Genomic DNA, 17,980 nt, shown 5'->3' with positions numbered 1-17,980 from the left:
CAGTCCAGACAATTATAATATGATTATAGTTATTTTTTTAATGTTGATAATTATTGTAAATCAATAAATAATGTATTGTTGAATGGTTAAAGCTTAGTTATTTATTTTCTTTATGTAATTGTTGCAACAAGATATTAATTGTGTAATTCGTTGTTGTAATTAAGTATAGTTTTGTTTCTTGAATATAGTTTCAGTTACTAAATCTAATACATTACAAATATTAAAGAAATAATTTCTTCGTTAGTTTTTAAGTATATAGTTTAATTTTGTTAAATTAATTTTTGTAATTATGACTATTATAAAAACTAATAATATCTTTAGTTGTTACATAAAATTGGTTGTTGCATTAACCACTTAATAATGTAATAATAATTCTTTAGTATATCTGTCGACAGACTTAGGTCTGACGGATGATCATGTAAGTTTTAAATTGTAAATAAAATAAAATAAATAAATAAGATTTATATATACACATATTTTTAGTTTATTTAAAAGTTTATCGTTTACTGGAGACCCGGCAATGCTACGCTATTGCTAGATTTGAGTGTAGATTAAACGAACACAATTGAAAGTTTGATAAAACATTAAAAAAATGAACATTATGGGAACTTCAAAAAATGTAACCTTAACATTTTGCCCCCTCAAGCTTTTCCTTACCTCTGTTTTCTCATTTTAATTGTCCCATATTTCCTCTCCCCTTTTCTCCATTTCACACATTCCTCCTCATTCCCTTTCATTCCCCCATTTCTGGTTCCCTTATTTTTATTTCTCCTTTGCCCTTCACGTTTTCCTTTTCCCCGTTTCCCAGTTTTTTCTTTTTTCTACTTTCCCTTTCTTCTCCTTTTACCTTTTTCGATTTTCCCTCTTTTCCTTTTTTTCGATTTCTCTTCTCCCTTTTCCCCGTAACAAAACATCAGTATTAAGATTAGTCGCAAAATTTAGAGAGACCGGTTCTGTTAATAACAAGGAACACAAAAGATCTGCGTCGGTGTTGAATACAGATACAGTCCTTGAAATCAAAGACCGATTACTCGCCTCGCTAAATAAATCGATCAGACGTTTGTCTGCCGAAATTAATTTGTCTAAATCAACTATTCATCGGGCGACCAAACAATTACAATTACGACCTTATCGCATTCAAACGGTTCATCAACTTCTTGAACCGATAAAGAAAAACGGCTACACTATTGTCAACGGTTCCGTCGATTTCTGCGTGAGGGAATTAACGTTATGGATTCGTTATTTTTCACAGATGAAGCACGGTTTCATTCAGACGGCTACGTAAACAGCCAAAACAGTAGAATTTGGAGCGCTGAAAATCCCCACGTTTATCACGAAAAACAATTACACCCGCAGAAGTCGGGCCTGTGGTGCGCGATATCGCGGAAGAAAATAATCGGTACTATTTTTTTCGAGTACACCATTAATGCAGAACGATATCAGGATATTTTATTTTAGTTCATCGCACTCTTGGAAGAGGAAGACAGACACTGCTGGCTACAAGATGATGGTGCGACATCGCGCTACGCAGGTTCAACTTCTGATTTCGTCGAGGAATTCTTTGGTAATCGTGTTATCGGTCGAGGCTTGTGGCAACCAAGATCTCCAGATTTGACTGCGGCGGATTTTTTTCTACGGGGTTACCGCAAAGAAAAAGCCTACAGCAACAAACCCCGAACACTTAAACAATTGAAAGTCGATACTGAACAAGCTGTATTAAATATCCAGCCACAAACTTTGAAAAAAGTTGCAAGAAACGCTGTAAAAAGAATTGAAGCTTGTATTCAAGAAGATGGCGGCCACTTCCAACATTTACTCTAAATGTAAGGTAATGAATGGTAATAATAATAATTACATTTACATTTACACATGCCTTTTTATTATTTCAATACCTACCAATATAAGGTTGGGTTGCGTTTTATATATATATATATATATATATATATATATATATATATATATATATATAAGTAGATATATATGTTTTTTTATGATTTTACTATGATAATTTTTTTTAACTGTAAAAAATATACATCTACTAAAAAAATTTAAATAATTCTTGAGTGTTTTTCTTTTGAGTTTTAAATCACTTTTGATTAGTTTTTTCTAATAACTTAATAAATAAGTTTTCTATTTTATAACTAAAGGAAAGATTTAAACAAGTAATGGAAAAGTTGAACGACAAAACGCCAGCTTTTTTTTAAATATAATAATCATTCTACTACTGTAGAACAAAAATTATATAACATTTAAGTATGTATTAACTCAAAATATAAAAAGATAAAGGAAATAAAATCCCCCAAAGAAATTTAATAATGAAAATGTATTATTCAAAACAGAAAAATCCATAATAATAAAAAAATATATTTTACGGTGCTCTTAAGAATGTAATATAAAAGAAATGATCTTACTACTTTGAGATATCATATAATTTAATAAATAACGATGATAATCCCTTTCTTTATTTCTTACATCTTTATTAATGCTGTTTTATACTAAAAAACGTACTAACAAAAACTAATATTCATCTCCTTACATTATTCACTGCAATAAAATTATGTAATAAAAGACATTTATATTAATGATAATTTTGTGTCTGCTACATAAGTTATAACATTTTATATTTTTTTAATTTTAAATCTAAAGCGTCCCAAAATTGAAACTGTTAAAAGATTTATGTATTTCATTTCAAATTTAATCAATGAATTTCCTATATTCATTGTCTATACTTTACAGATTGATTTTGTATAATCCTCCTTAAAGGAGTCCTTTAGATGTTCTTTCCTTATGATGTAAACCATGAAAAGTAACAATCAAATAGACGTAATCATTAATCAACTCTTTTTTAAATTAACTTTTTATACTTTCTCCACTATTGACCAATCTGCACCAATAAACTAGAATATCTACTATACAAGGTGATATTAAACTGTAGAAATAGCTTCATATTTCAATTCAAAATTGAGAGGTTCTAGGAAGTAGAAAGAAGTGCGTATCCAATAATTAAAGTAAACAAGAGATAAATATTAAAAATTAGAAACCCACAACTACCAAAAAAAAAACAAAAAAAAATAGTGCTCACAAACATTTTTCTTTAATATAGGATAACTAAAGAGCGTGCGGGTGACAATTCTGTATTAGTAAAAAATTTTTCAAACTTTTTAAACTATTTAAACATATATATATATATGCTCTGACACTCCCGGTAACGTAAGGATTCCAACGCGGGTCATAATCTAAATCGGTTCAGCCGTTAAGCTGCAAAGATGGAACAAACATGCATACACCCTAAACACATTACAGTTCTTTTTAAACAGTCATGTAATAATATCAGTTAACTTAACCATTTAATTTGTAGTAGTGTTGCAAATTATGTATTATCTATTATGTATTTTTATTATTCTTTCTATTAGACCTTTTTAGATTTCGCCTTATTTCCTTTATTCTTTTCATATTTTTTCCGTTGTTTCCAGTTCGTTTCTATTCTTTCCGAGAGTGCTTGTTTTTGTTCTTCTGTTAATTTTTCTTTCGTTTTTCGTTTTCATCTACTTTGAAATCTTCAACTGTTTTTCAAGACTTATTCTGTTATTATTTTTTCCAATCTTTATTTATTTTTTCAATAGTTTTCAGTTATGAAAATTCAGTTATGAATATACTAATAACTAGCAAATGTACTTAGTATAATGATAACTAGCAATCAGTCATGATTACTTAATATTTTTTTTTTTTAACTTTCTAATGATATTTTAATCTCCTGACGACGGTCTAGGGAGTGAAAGATCTTGAGAAGTTAAAAATTAATTGCTGGTAAGATGGATTTGTACTTTTTAATAATATTTAATAATTTGAAAGGTAAATTCTTTATTTTATTTTTATCCGAGATTTATAATTGAATCAAGAATAAAGACAAGAAAGTCGTCTAGTAAACGTGACATATATCGTTTTATTGTTTGTCGTAATAAACATTTTCAAAACCAAACTTATAAAAATATAAAAGATTACAAAAAAGTATACAACTTTTTTAATTCAGGATTTTAAAACTTATAAATGGTAAATAATTTTTTTTTTTTAATTCGGAAGAAATGGTTTTGTTTTTAATTTAACCTAAAATAGAGCTTTATTTCACTAATATATACCTATTATAAAAGCTGGAAATAAATATTTCATTTTTTTGCATCTTAAACAGTACTAGTAGCTCCTTGCTGCACGTTATTATTACAAAGTAATGTTATATATTTAAAATAGATAATTAAAACGAGTGCTTCGGTGCGTAGATACACAACGGAAGCGAACTTCTTACGCAAAATTATATGAATTATTAATAGTGTAAAATAACGTACTCGCAAATACACAAATTATAACATTTTTTATTCATTAGATATATCAACTAACAATAAAATACATGTTCTAAAAAAAAGAGAACGTGCATATTCGCATAAGCCGTGTGTAAGTGTGTGTGTGTATCTTTCTGTCTGTCTCTCTCTCTCTCTCTCTCTCTCTCTCTCTGTGTGTGTGTGTGTGTGTGTGTGTGTGTGTGTGTGTGTGCGCGCGCGCGCGCGCGCTTACCGAAAATGCGTTTTAGTATCGTTATAGTATATATAGTTACAATCGATATATATATATATAGCTAGCGCGTGACGCTTTTTCGTGACGCTCGTTTGTTTTTTTTTTGTTTTTTTTTTCAGTTGATTCCCCATTCCAAAGGCTACATTAAGAAGCTTTGCTTCGAAAAAATCGACTAATACCAATTTCAGCTAAATACCTAATGGACACGTGCTGCACTAATGCGTTATAGTTCCACGGCGAGTTTTAACATAACTTTGTTATGTTATATATTTTAAAAATGGGCTAATATCCTACTCCATTTATAACATGTCTCACCCCCAACACCTTATTTTTCGATTTCTTTTCCTTCCACACGTAAAAAGCTTACTTAAAACGTATTTCCAGTCCGTCCAGTCATTCTACTGGATGGATCGGACTGATTTTTTTAAATTCTGCTTGGAATGACCCACAGAAAGCACCGAGAAGCTTCAAAGTGATTTTCCTGTGAGTGGAAACCTAACCTTGGAAAGTTCTTCAATTAAGGAATACATGAGGATTTTTTGAGAATTTCTCAATGAAGACTCAAGTTTGGTTGATGATTGACGAGTTTTTTCTTCATTCTGAGCAGAATAAAAAAAATCAGCTCAATCCGTTCAGTAGAATGCATATGGATTAGAAATAGGTTTTCAGCCTAATTTTTTTAAATACATATGATTATAATACATAAAGAAAGGAGGTATAAAAAAAAAATACAGAGATATTTTCGAAAATATTTATGAGAAGAAGAAGAAGTTAAATAAAGCTCGTACTGTAATCATACTGAGCATGAATGAAAAATAAAAAATAAGAAAGGTTGGCAAAACTGATGAATACTGAATGAATGAGTAGAAAGTGAAATGATTGTTTTACGTGTAATATATAGATGATTGCTTCTTGGTAGGCAATGTTAGTGACTATAATAACGGTCGGAATTTACTCGTTTATTATTATTATTATTATTACTATTAATATTATTTTCTTCTTTTTTTAAGTTTAATAAACCGAGGTCTTCGAATATAGAATAGAGTAGGAGTTGAGTCCTTTATTTAAACGTGCAGACACGAAGGACAAGACGAACCGTCGTCGTAGAAGTCGGGTGGGTATAAAAGTCACGAGTTTTATATATATATAAGTGTGCATGTGTGGGCGGGTATGTTAAAAAATAAGGTAAAGGAGAAAATATTGAAGAAATTCCTTGTATGCTTTATATTTCTCATATCATCAGGATAAAGGGAGGGGGAAGAGGAAAAGAAAGGAGAAAAAAATAGAAAAAGAAAGGAGAGTTGAGTCTGGCTTAGCCAGGCGTAGCAATATACGAATATACGATGCGAATGAGCGAACAAGATTCTCGTTATGTCCGCCAGAGTGTGCTGCAGAAGGACGAGCAAGCAAGTTACTGATGGCTCCCGTATTGTAATATATGTTACGTTTTCATATTGTCAGGCGGGCATAGCCTTCACAATTCTTTCCCTTTGTAACTTTTTTCGATCTTATTTCTTCATTTCTTATCTTTTTCTTCTTCTACTTCTTATATTATTATTATTATATTTTTTATTTCTATATATTTCTTTTTCAACGTTACAGGAGCATAAGTATCAGACGAGCACTTCTCAAACTGTACATATATTTCTACCTAAGTGGCTCCTTTTACCGTTTCCCTCCATTTTAACAGTCATTTTATTTTAATATTAAATAATAATAAAATACATATATATGAAAAAAAACTTTTTCTTTACAGGATTATTTTATAAATAAAATATTTATAATTTTTAGATAGTGTTGTTAAACTATAATAAATTGCTGTAAATATATTATTGGAATACAAAAAAGCTGACCAGTATACGGTTCATGTTTCCGGACATTTCTAATATTCTTAAAATTCAAATCTTTTCACAATAAGGTTTTTTTTAAAAAAAAAAATAATTGTTCAGTTATTAGTTTATTTATTGGGTGATTAATTATTTTATTTTCTTATCTAAAGATATATAATTTAAAAATTACTTAACAAATTTTATTAAATTTTTAAACTTATAAATATTTTCATAGCTTGAAGTTTAAAATAAGGTTCACTGGGTACTTAAAATATTAGGTCTGATTAAAAGAAAGAAAAGTTACGTTTTTAAAACAGTTTTTTAAATTTTCCCATTACGACGACTATAAAAAATAAAAATTTATACCTTAATTAATTACATTTCATTCAGAAACTACAATTTAAAATATTTCAAATCAATACTTTAACGATAAAAGGTTAGAGAAAAAATTAGTGAATTTGTAAGGGTTGTCTATATTACTGAGATATGAATCAGAAAATCTTTGACAAATTACAACCAAAAATTCAGTTACCAGCTACCAAAAACAGTTACAAGTACTTTTCAGTACTTGTTCTATTTTTTTTTAATTTATAGGACAGCAAAACTTGCTCTCCTATTAAGAGTTAGATGGATGATGTTAATGTGGATAATAGTATTCAAAGATGTTAAATAATTTCGAAATCAGGAGTTTTTGAGGGGTTTTAATCCCATACAAATATCTTCAGTTTGGGTTTAATGTAATACATCGATAAGAGTTAGATTGATTACTGGTCTGTACAACAGTTAGAAAGTACTATTGATATATAATCACTGTAGACATCGTGATACAGAATTACTCGTATTTACTCGTGATAGTGGACGCTGTAAAACAAAATATTAAAATTTGTATGGTTAGAGGGGTTAAAAATATGGCACAAAAGTCATAACTTACCTATTATTATATTAACCAAATCCATAGCAAAAAAAAATAGGAAAGAATTCTATGACGATAAGGATCATCTGCGTTTAGAAAGAAAGAAGAATAAACTTATTATCTAACTACCTATCACAAAATAGATTGATAAAAAATATTACGACACACTAACCAGTATTCAAGGGGTCATTTTTTAAAAATAAAAATCGTTATTAACAACAATTTTGAATGCAGCCAGATCACGGATCTTTTTTTTTGTTTAACCTCCGGGTCTACCGTTAGGCATAGCTTCAGAGGATGAGATGAATGATTGGTAGCGTGAGTAAAAATGCCATGCCTGACCGGGATTCGAACCCGGGACCTCCGGGTGAGACGATAGTACTCGCGCGACGGAGACCGGTAGATCACGGATATGTCTTAACTTTTTTGTGATACTGTCAATTAATTAAAAATTTTTTTACGCATCAGATATTATAACATTAATATCATTTTATTAAAAATTTTGACTTTCAATTCCGCCGAGTGCAAAATCTGATGGGTCCGGTTTTTGAATGCTGAAATCATTTTTCCAATTGAAATTTATTGACACGTAATTGAAATCCTTGAATAAAATGTACAGAAATGGGTTTGGTATCTCTCTAAGCTAATCAAAAATTTCAAATTGGTATCTTCAGTTACGTAAGTCATGAAATCAATTTTTTGAGCTGAAAAATTTATTACTTGCCAGAAATTAGCAATTCAAAAAAGTAAAATGCAAAGATCTTAAAAATACGCTATTCAGAACCTTGACTTGATCTGCTCACTAAGAGTGCATGTCAGTTTCATGATATTCCACACATTAACGTAATACAAAAGTATCTGAACTGCTATAAAAATTTAAGGGTATTGGGCAACCGGCTGTAAACCTGGATCTGACACTATTTAAATTTCGTTTTATTCTGAAATATAGGAAATTTTTAAATGGAAAACAGTGTGTTCACCAAACTGTCACCGAATGGTTGAAGGAACAGGTGGTAAAGTTCTTCAATGAGGAGATACTCTTACCATCTCAACAAAAAAAAGCTTGAGTATCAACGGCGATTATTTTGAAAAAGTAGAAGTAATTTAAAACATATTTTTATTACAAGAACAAGTCTTTAAGAAAAAATGGATTATTATCAGTTTGCAATAAAAATTCTTAATTAAAAAAGTTTTTTTTTATAATTACTTGTTAAATATGATGGAAAAGATTATTATCACGAACCACTAAAAGGTAAGCAGAAAAAATGTGATATATTAACCGGTACAAAATTGTAAGTCTGTAGACTGCGTTAAAATAGCCGGTATAAAACAGAGCAGTCAGAAAGAGTTTTGTATACTAGCCACCACATGAGAGAACTATAAATATAGAACAAAAAAATGATAGTTTTTTATTAATAAAAATTCCACTTTCTGACTTCATGAGGTCTCCGGGATTCAAAGTCACAGTTTTTAAAGAATCATTCCTTATAAAAAGAATTACTCTTATATAAGCTTAGTTGAACACTACCATACGCTATATAATTAGTTAATAGAAGAGACTTTCCTTTAAGAAGGCATCATTTTCTCATTTTTTATTACATTAATTTTTAGAGGAACTAGTGCGTATAAATAGACAAAGTAAAAAAATTGACGGATCAGTAATAAACTGCTTTCATTTTAGTCTAAGATATCTCAATCTACAGACAAATTATGGAAGGGGTTATCTCTGGAAAAGAGGTATTGAGGCGTAATTTTGTGTGGGATTTTTTCTCTCAATTTTCTTTTTATTCTTAGAATATTTCTTTCAAATTATCATTATTTTTCACATACGCGTATTCTGATCCTTTCTTTACCTGTGGTGATGGAGAATTTTTAGAGTTACTCCTACTTTGTCGTTGATATTAGTGGGATTGGATGGAATAGTTGTTCACCTTTCTCTACCATTTTTTCCGATTCGTTATCTCTATAAAACGATATTTCGAACATCATCTATCTCTTGATGTTAGTATATAATAAACTCTAGATTCTTAACTTATACAACCGTATTGCATATTTCTTTTACTTCGCAAAAGGTGATCTACACAGTTTAAGATGTATAAATAAAAATATTTGCAAATTTAGGACGAATAAACATAATAAAATTTATAATACACGATAATTACCTTAGATACGCCGGTGGATTTAAAAGACACTTGATTTTTAACTTCATGATTTGCTTAAATTTCAATTCTATTTGAAATTTGTAACCTTACAACTTTGATTTTTTTTTTTTAGCATACCGGGCTGGTCTAGTGGTTAAATCGTCATAGTAAATCAGCTGATTTTGAAGTCGACAGTTCTAATCTTCAAATCCTTGTAAAGGTACTTGCATTTATACGGATTTGAATACTAGATCGTGGATACCGGTGTTCATTGGTGGTTGGGTTTCAATTAACTCCACATCTCATAAATGGTCGACCTGACAATGTACAAGACTTTGTTTATTTCATACACTCATCCTCAGTCATCCTCTGAAGTAATACCTTATGGTCGTTCCGGAGGCTAAACAGAAAAAGAAAGGGTATTTAATTGCAGGATAAAAAGGCAGGAGATATTTCTTAATGTTGAATTTTAATTTTTTTTTTTTAGTAGATTTTTAATTTTTAAGTTTTTTACTTCATAGAACAGTCAGAAAGGCAAATTATAAATAATAAAGATAAGGACGTAACTTGTGAATTGATACCAAAAATAAAAGAGGAACAACCAAATTACTGTGAAATTAAAATTAATATAATAAGGAAAAATATAAATACAAAATTTTCGAAATCATAACTAAAAAGCAGTTGCAGGAAAAAGAAGTACAAATATAAAAAGACAAAGTCATTTAATCGGTATAAATAAATATGTAAATATTCGTTCGTTCAAAATCATAAATCTCCGAAAGTTCTTCACCGTTGCTTTGAAATGTTGATACAACGTTGCATTCGAATACACGCGTGTTTTTATATACCTACTATTCATATACCTAAGATGTCACACCTGTGACAGGTAAAAACATATTTTTTTTTTAAAAACAGCGTTATACGTTGGACGTAAAAGCAACACACGCTATACTAAATATTGTATTAATGTTTCTGATATGTCTGTCCACTATAAACTAAAAAACTACTGGACCGATTTACGGGCAAGGAAAAAGGGAGAAAGGGAAAATCGAAAAAGATAAAAGGGAAGAAGGTAAAAAGGGAAAATTAAAAAAGAAAAAGGGGAAACGGAAAAAGGATAAGGAAAGGGGAAAGAGGAAGAAGGAAAGGAAAATAATGGAAAGTAAAATGGGGAAATTAAATGGAAAGGGAGAGGAAATGTGAAATGGACGGAATGGTAAGGGGAAATGGGGAACTGAAAGGGAAATTGTTAAAAATGAAAAGGGGGAAATGGGTTAAATGGAAAAAATGAATGGGGGAAAAGGAATATAAGAAGAGGGAAAGGTGGAAAAGGGTGAAAGGATAAAAAGGAAAGGTTAAATTTCGTGAAGTTCCGGAATCCCCATTTTTTAAATGATCATTTTATGTGATTTGAGTTTGAACTGCATCATTTTAGTATTGCGTATCCCACCATTATTTCTCTTCTTTCAATTTGAATTATTATACTTTCATTATTAATTTTAGTTTTATTTTAATTTTTTTCTCTTTTTTATGAATTCTTACGATTGCTTTTGTTTTGAATTACTGATGGCACTGTTCTTTGACCTAACTTCATGTTTGTACATACATTAAATGTTCAGCAGACGAATAATAGTATGTAATTTTTTAGAAACTTTGATGAAAGAATCTCTATATTTTAATGTGGTCAAATTTACTCATAATTTCTGTAATAGTATAACTGATTGAATTATTTTGAGACAAAAAAATAAATTAAAGAAAAAAGACCGTGGTAAGAAATATAAAAGTACTTGGAATAGAGTAAATTCGCCGAGAACAGTAAATCATGGATAATTTTCCAGTAAACAAATATTTTAAAAATACATTAGCGAATCAATATCTTTAACTAGATATTTGTCCTGATTTAATCTTTAAATATGATTAAAAATTAACATAATTTGATTTAGCCCAGATATGATGGTTTTTTTTATGTATGATGAGAAACAGAATTAAAAATTATAATAAATAATATAAAAATTAATTTTATTATAACAATATGGGTAAATGTTTGTTCCGTTTGTATGATTTATCCCTCCAATTAACTAAAAAAAGAGGGGGCAATTTTTTATGCATCTATGCATCTATTTTTTCCCCTCACAGAACTGCGGTGACAATAATATTCACTATCATAAGAACAGCCTCTTGAAAACAGCCGGAACGTGCTTCCTGTTATAAATATATATATATATGTATATACAGAGGGACAGACACAAGCATATACAGGATACAGAATAGTCATGAAATAATGTCCTTCTCTCTTATTTTAACTCCTTCTGTTTCCCTCCCCTGTGTCGGATTGGTCAGCAGGGAACATAGAAAACAACGATTGAGGGTGAGCTGTTGGGTGAATGTAAAATAATACAAGATAAAGCATGCGCAATACTGGACAAAGCGTTAAGGGGGACAAAGTTCAAAGACTGAAGTAGAACATGGCGTAATCTATATCCCTGGATGTAGTTATTACAAAGAATGAGCGAGTGACTGAATGAAATACGGAAAAAAACGACGGTGAACACGAGAAAAAGACAGGAATGAGAGAGCGAAAGAGAGAGTAAAAGTTAGAAGAAAAGGGAGCTAAAGAATATAGGAAACATGCAGGCATATTGATTAAAAATCAACAAAAGGATGCCCCTGTTCAGCACGGACAGAGTCGGACTGATTAGCTGAAATTAAAACTACCACTGTTGTATTAAAAAAAAAAAAAGAATGGAAAACTAATATTAAAGTTTGTTATTATTATTTATCCCCGTAGAAAAAATAATCTGAATTTAATTACAATAATGAATTATTGTAATTAACTAAATTTCTTTAATAATTTTTATGGCATTTATTAATATTTTATTACAAAATTTATTTAATATTTCAAATTTCATGTTAACAAAATTCTCCTTTAAGTTCAAAAATATATTTCGAAGAAAAATTAAGATATTCCCTTTTCTTTAAATTATTCTGATAATTTACCGTGGAAAGCGATGAATAAAGCTTAGACTCCTTAATTTTTCATTAAGATTTCTACTAAAACCAAACGAAAATTGGGAAAAAGGTGACTGAAAGCTTCGCTGATCTTTTCGATGCAAACGTAAAGTATTTGTGAATCCATATCGACCACTAGTTTGATCAGTTAAACACATTTTGGACTAAAATATAGGCTAAATATATCTACAGAATATGAAAGCTGTTTGATTTGAAATTGCGTTATCTATTTTGATTAGCAAAAGTGTTGTCATTTTTATTATTAGGTAAGAAGTTAATATCCATCGGGTTTGCCTATTGGTGAACTCGTCATCGAGTTCACCAATATTCTCGACTTCGAAATCAGCTGATTTTGAAGTCGAGAATTCTAAGGTTCAAATCCTAGTAAAGGCGTTCCTAGCGTTCACCACTAGACCAACTCGATGGGTTATAAAATGTTGCCTTTTTCTTTTTCCTGTTTAGCCTCCGGAAATTACCGTTCAGGTATTACTTTAAAGGATGAACTTTTATACGGATTTGAATATTGTATCGTGGATACCGGTGTCCCCTTTGGTTGTAGGGTTTTAATTAACCACACATCTTAGGAATGGTCGACCTGAGACTGTACACTTCATTTATGACTGTACACTTCTACACTTCATTTATATCATCCTCATTCATCCTTTGAAGTAATACTTTACGATGTTTTCGAAGGCTAAACAGAAAAAAGTGAGGTAAGAAATTAATGTAATATCGTGGTATGCTAAGACCTCAATGGTTAAATGGAATAAAATTTGTTGGATAAGTGAATTAAGTCAAATATTTTAATTATCCAACAGTTTCAATCAAATGTTTTAAGAATAATCATAAATACTCCAAGGATGTATCAAAGAAAAAATCTGAATTCCAAGCTTGAAATATCGTAAGAAATTGGTAAAGCTCTGAAATATTCTGCACCCATTCTACTAGATTACTGGTGCAAGTAGAATGGAATCAAAACACTTCATCTTCACTCAGATGTAATAAATAATTTAAATATTTCAATTTATTATTTTTAAAAGATTTTCTCCATTCTTCATCCTCAATCATTTATATATATTATAACTTTTAAAAATAAAACACAGCAAAAATTCAAAATGACCATATCTTTTTAGATTTTATAGAATTTTGTAAATATTTTTTGAATTTAATTTTTTTTCAGTCTTATTTTAATAACAGTTTATCATAGCTAATATATTTGTAAATTCAGATTGATTGATGAACTAACAAAAAAATTATTTTGCTAAGAAAAAAGGATTATTGTAACATCTTTTTACAGATAAAGAATAATGAAATATTAAGAACACAATTTATTCTAAAATTGGAATGAGAAAAGAAATATTTTTAGAGATTTTTCAAAAAGCAAATGTTAAGAAAATAATAATTATTTTTCGTAAATAGATTGTTTTTATAGAAATTAAAAAAAATATATATATTACTTGATTTTTAAAAAAAAACATAGGTTTATATAAAATCTTTTCTTATTTTACGAGTTACATGAAACAATGTTGCCAAGGTCCAGTTTTATACAACGTTTACTTTTTCCCTGTTTAGCCTTCGGGAATCACCGTCAGGTATTACTTCAGAGGATGAATGTATGAATAAATGTAGTTTTGTGCAGTCTTAGGTCGACCATTTGTGAGATGTGTAGTTAATTGAAACCCAACCCCACCAAAGAACACCGGTATTCACGATCCAGTATTCAAATCCTTATAAAAATAAATGCCTTTACTAGGACTTCAACGCTGGAACTTTCGATTTCGAAATCAGCTGATTTGAGAAGACGCGTTCATCACTAGACCAACTCGACGGGTTATAAAATGTTGCCTTTTTCTTTTTCCTGTTTAGTCTCCGGGAATTACCGTTCAGGTATTACTTCAAAGGATGAATGAGGAAGATATGTATGAATGTAAATGAAGTGTAGTTTTGTGCAGTCTCAGATCGACCATTTTTGAGATGTGTGGTTAATTTAAATCCAACCATCAAAGTATATCGGTATTGACGATCTAGTATTCAAATCCGTGTAAAGATAAATGCCTTGAACGTTGGAACTTTCGACTTTGAAATCAGCTGATTTGCTACAAAACCACAAAAAGTTAGGTTTTAATTATTAGTTCGATGTTGTAAATTCTGTCAGCAGTTTTTGCATTTTCTTTGTGAAACCGATAAGTATTAATTATAGTTCTGCATATGAAAAGACTTAAATTGTTTAAATCCATTCATTAAATAAATTACCAATTGAAGCAGAAAGGTATATTTTTTTAACTTTGTTGAAGTTAGCTGTGTTGTTTTATTCTGGGTTATTTAAGTTCATCAAGAAATTTTACAAACGTTTTTATAAAATAATTTTTTATAACAGTATAAATATTATTTCTCTCAGAGTCGTACAATATTTTTTTTATGTTTACATAAAAATACAAAATTATTTCTTTACTCAAACTATAAATGAGAAATACGTAATTCAAGTATGTGTTTATATTTTTTAGTAATAATTTAGACAAATATTACTTAAGAAGTTATTTTTATTAAAAAAAATAATAAACTTTAAATTATTAAAAAAATATCGCATAAATATAAATACTAAAATGTAACTTATATTACAGATACTACTTCATTTTGTATGTGGTCGTGTCGGATTAATTACTGCTGTATAGTTTTAATCTAGAGATTTTAAAAAAAGAAAAAAATAATAGACGGCCTTAAGGTAATGAATTTTTAGACTATTTTATAAACAAAACTTGAATTTTTTAATAATAAATAAGACAAGAATTAGAAAAAGAAAACGGAAAACAATTTCATTGTAAGTGTCCAAAATTTGCTCCTTTTGAAACCTATTGTACAAGTTTAATATTTTTTTAAGATAACGTTAATTACAGTACATAATTTATTTTTTACTGTTGAAGTTAAATTTTTATTTCGTTTGTCCTCCTTCGTACTGAAGATTGTTTTTAAACACATTCACAAAAAATGTTCTCACAATATAGTAAGTACCTGTGTGGGAATCATGGAAAAACTATGAACCACTCATAAACCAAATACGGCAATTCAATGAGTAAAACAAAAGTTGTCCATAAAGCCTTTCCATGATAACACAAATTTATTACAAAAAAACTATAAAAAGGTAAATAATATTAATGAGATGCCAAACAGTACACGTAGAGTAACGAGTACAGGTAAAGATAATGGTAAGGTTAATGAGTGCACGTTAAGTCTAGAGAACACGTTAAGTAATGAAACTTAAATTCCTAATTTAAGGAAGGAAAAAATAAAAGATATAATGATAATAGTTTTTATACTTAAAAAAAAAAATTGACGGAACGTGGGTGAGAAATTTTCAGAAGAAGGCGGCCTTACTTGTTCAATACTTTCCCGACGTCCAGCCCAATGATGGCGAGACAGATCCGAAGGAGATCAAAGAAATCTCCGATTATTTGGTTTCTCCTTTCCAAATGCCCTTGCCGATTACGCGCTTTACAGTACACAAGGTCTCTTCAGTCATTAACGATGAAATACATCCAGCAAAGGCGCCGAGGTATGATTTGATCACCGGTCAGGTTCTCCAGACGCTACCCCGGCATGCGATACGTTTGGTTACGACGCTATTATCCGAATTGATTATTTTCCTGGTCCGTGGAAAATTTCAGAGGTAATTTTTATAGAAAAATCGGGTAAAGACCCCACAAATGTAACATCTTATAGGCCTATCAGCCTGTTTCCTGTGCTCTCTAAGGTCTTTGAAAAGCTCTTTCTGAATATACTGAAGCGGTTTGTGGACGATCACATTCCGACTCACCAATTTGGGTTTAGGGAGTAACATGCTCCTGTGGAGCAGGAAAACAGGAATTTAACGTTATAAATCAAGCTCTAGACTAGAAACAGTACTGTCTAACGGTTTTCCTCGATGTCAGTCAGGCTTTTGACAAGGTTTGGCATGCTAGAATTGCTCTATAAACTGAAAAAGGTTTTACCGCATGCTTTTTTATGAGGTACTAAAATCTTGCCTAGAATACAGGTGCTTTCAAGTTAAACATGTAGAGGTTTTGACGAATTTGTTTCTTATACAATCAGGGGTACCTCAAGGAAGCGTTCTCGGACCCATGTTCTGTTTACGGCTGACTTGCCAATTACGGCAGATACCAGTGTTCCAACGTTTGCTGACGATACTGCAATTCTTGTTGTTCACGAAAATCCGACTACTGCGTCTCGTTTTATTTAAGATTATATCACTCTCCTCGAATCGTGGCTTACATGTTGGAAAATAAAAATTAACGAAACAAAATCAAAGCACGTCACGTTCACCCTTCGTAAGGAACACACACTGTCCTCCTATTTCTATCTTCAATGTTCCGATTTAAAGATCTCAGTACAGTAACTCATTGTGTTTTCATCTTGATCGACGACTTCGGTGAAACATATCACTTCTAATCGGAAACAGTTAGATCTCCAGTTTAAATACATGTACTGGCTGATAGGACATAGATTCAGGCTTTCAGCAGAAAGTAAATTATTGATTTATAAATCCGTTTTAAAGCCTGTTTGGACTTACGGTCTTGAATTGTGGCGTACAGCGTGCAACTCCAGTATTGACGTTCTTGAACGCTACCAAACAAAAACACAGCGGAAAATGCTCAACATACCCTGGTACATATGTAATGAATTAGCCTTATATAGAACGATTTTAAGTTGCGAATCGTTCAGCAGGAAATCTCTCTGGTCAGCCTACGGTATCAAAATCGTTTCGATCGGCACCGGAATTATTTGACAGGGAATTTATTAGATAACTTGAACAGTGATTTTTCAAGATTGCTGAGGAACAGTACTCTTGGTTTGCCTTATCGTTTCATTTAGGTGACTTTATGGTCTGGCCGTACGGAGTGCTCTTCTACTTCATTATTAAATCACAAGCCGCTGGGTCTGTAGCAACTTAATGTTAGTTCAAATACATCTTATTTAATAATTGTTCAATTATCTTGCTAAACAGATTGTAAAGTTGCTGTGTCGTTATATAAAAAAAAAAAATTATTTTTCATGTAGACATAAAAAATTAAATAGCTAACATAACAAGTACATGATTTTTACATTATTTTTTTGTTACTATATTTAATTTACTTACGTAAGAGAATAATAATAAGTATTTAATTAATTTAAACGTAAAAATAATTTTTAACACTATTTATATTAAATTTGAAAAATTAAATACAATTAAAACAAAGTAAATTATTTATAACTAAGTTAAAATATAAAATTTTCTATTAAATAAAAACCAGAAAAGAATATTATTTTAAGTGAATCAAAAAAAAAAAAAAAAATAAAAAGCAAACAAAAAAAAAACGAATAAATGAAAACTACAAAGAATAATTAAATCAAGGTTAAAAATACAGAAAGATCAAAACGTAAACTCATTAAAATTAATAAGTCAAATAAATAATAAAAAACGAGTCACTGTTCGAAAAAGTATTTTTAAACTTTATTTCAATTATTTATTTATTTGTTTCATTAACCTA

The sequence above is a fragment of the Lycorma delicatula genome, chromosome 10, assembly GCF_047948215.1.
Source record: "Lycorma delicatula isolate Av1 chromosome 10, ASM4794821v1, whole genome shotgun sequence".
Taxonomy (NCBI): Eukaryota; Metazoa; Arthropoda; class Insecta; order Hemiptera; family Fulgoridae; genus Lycorma; species Lycorma delicatula.
This window is presented reverse-complemented; position numbering follows the sequence as displayed.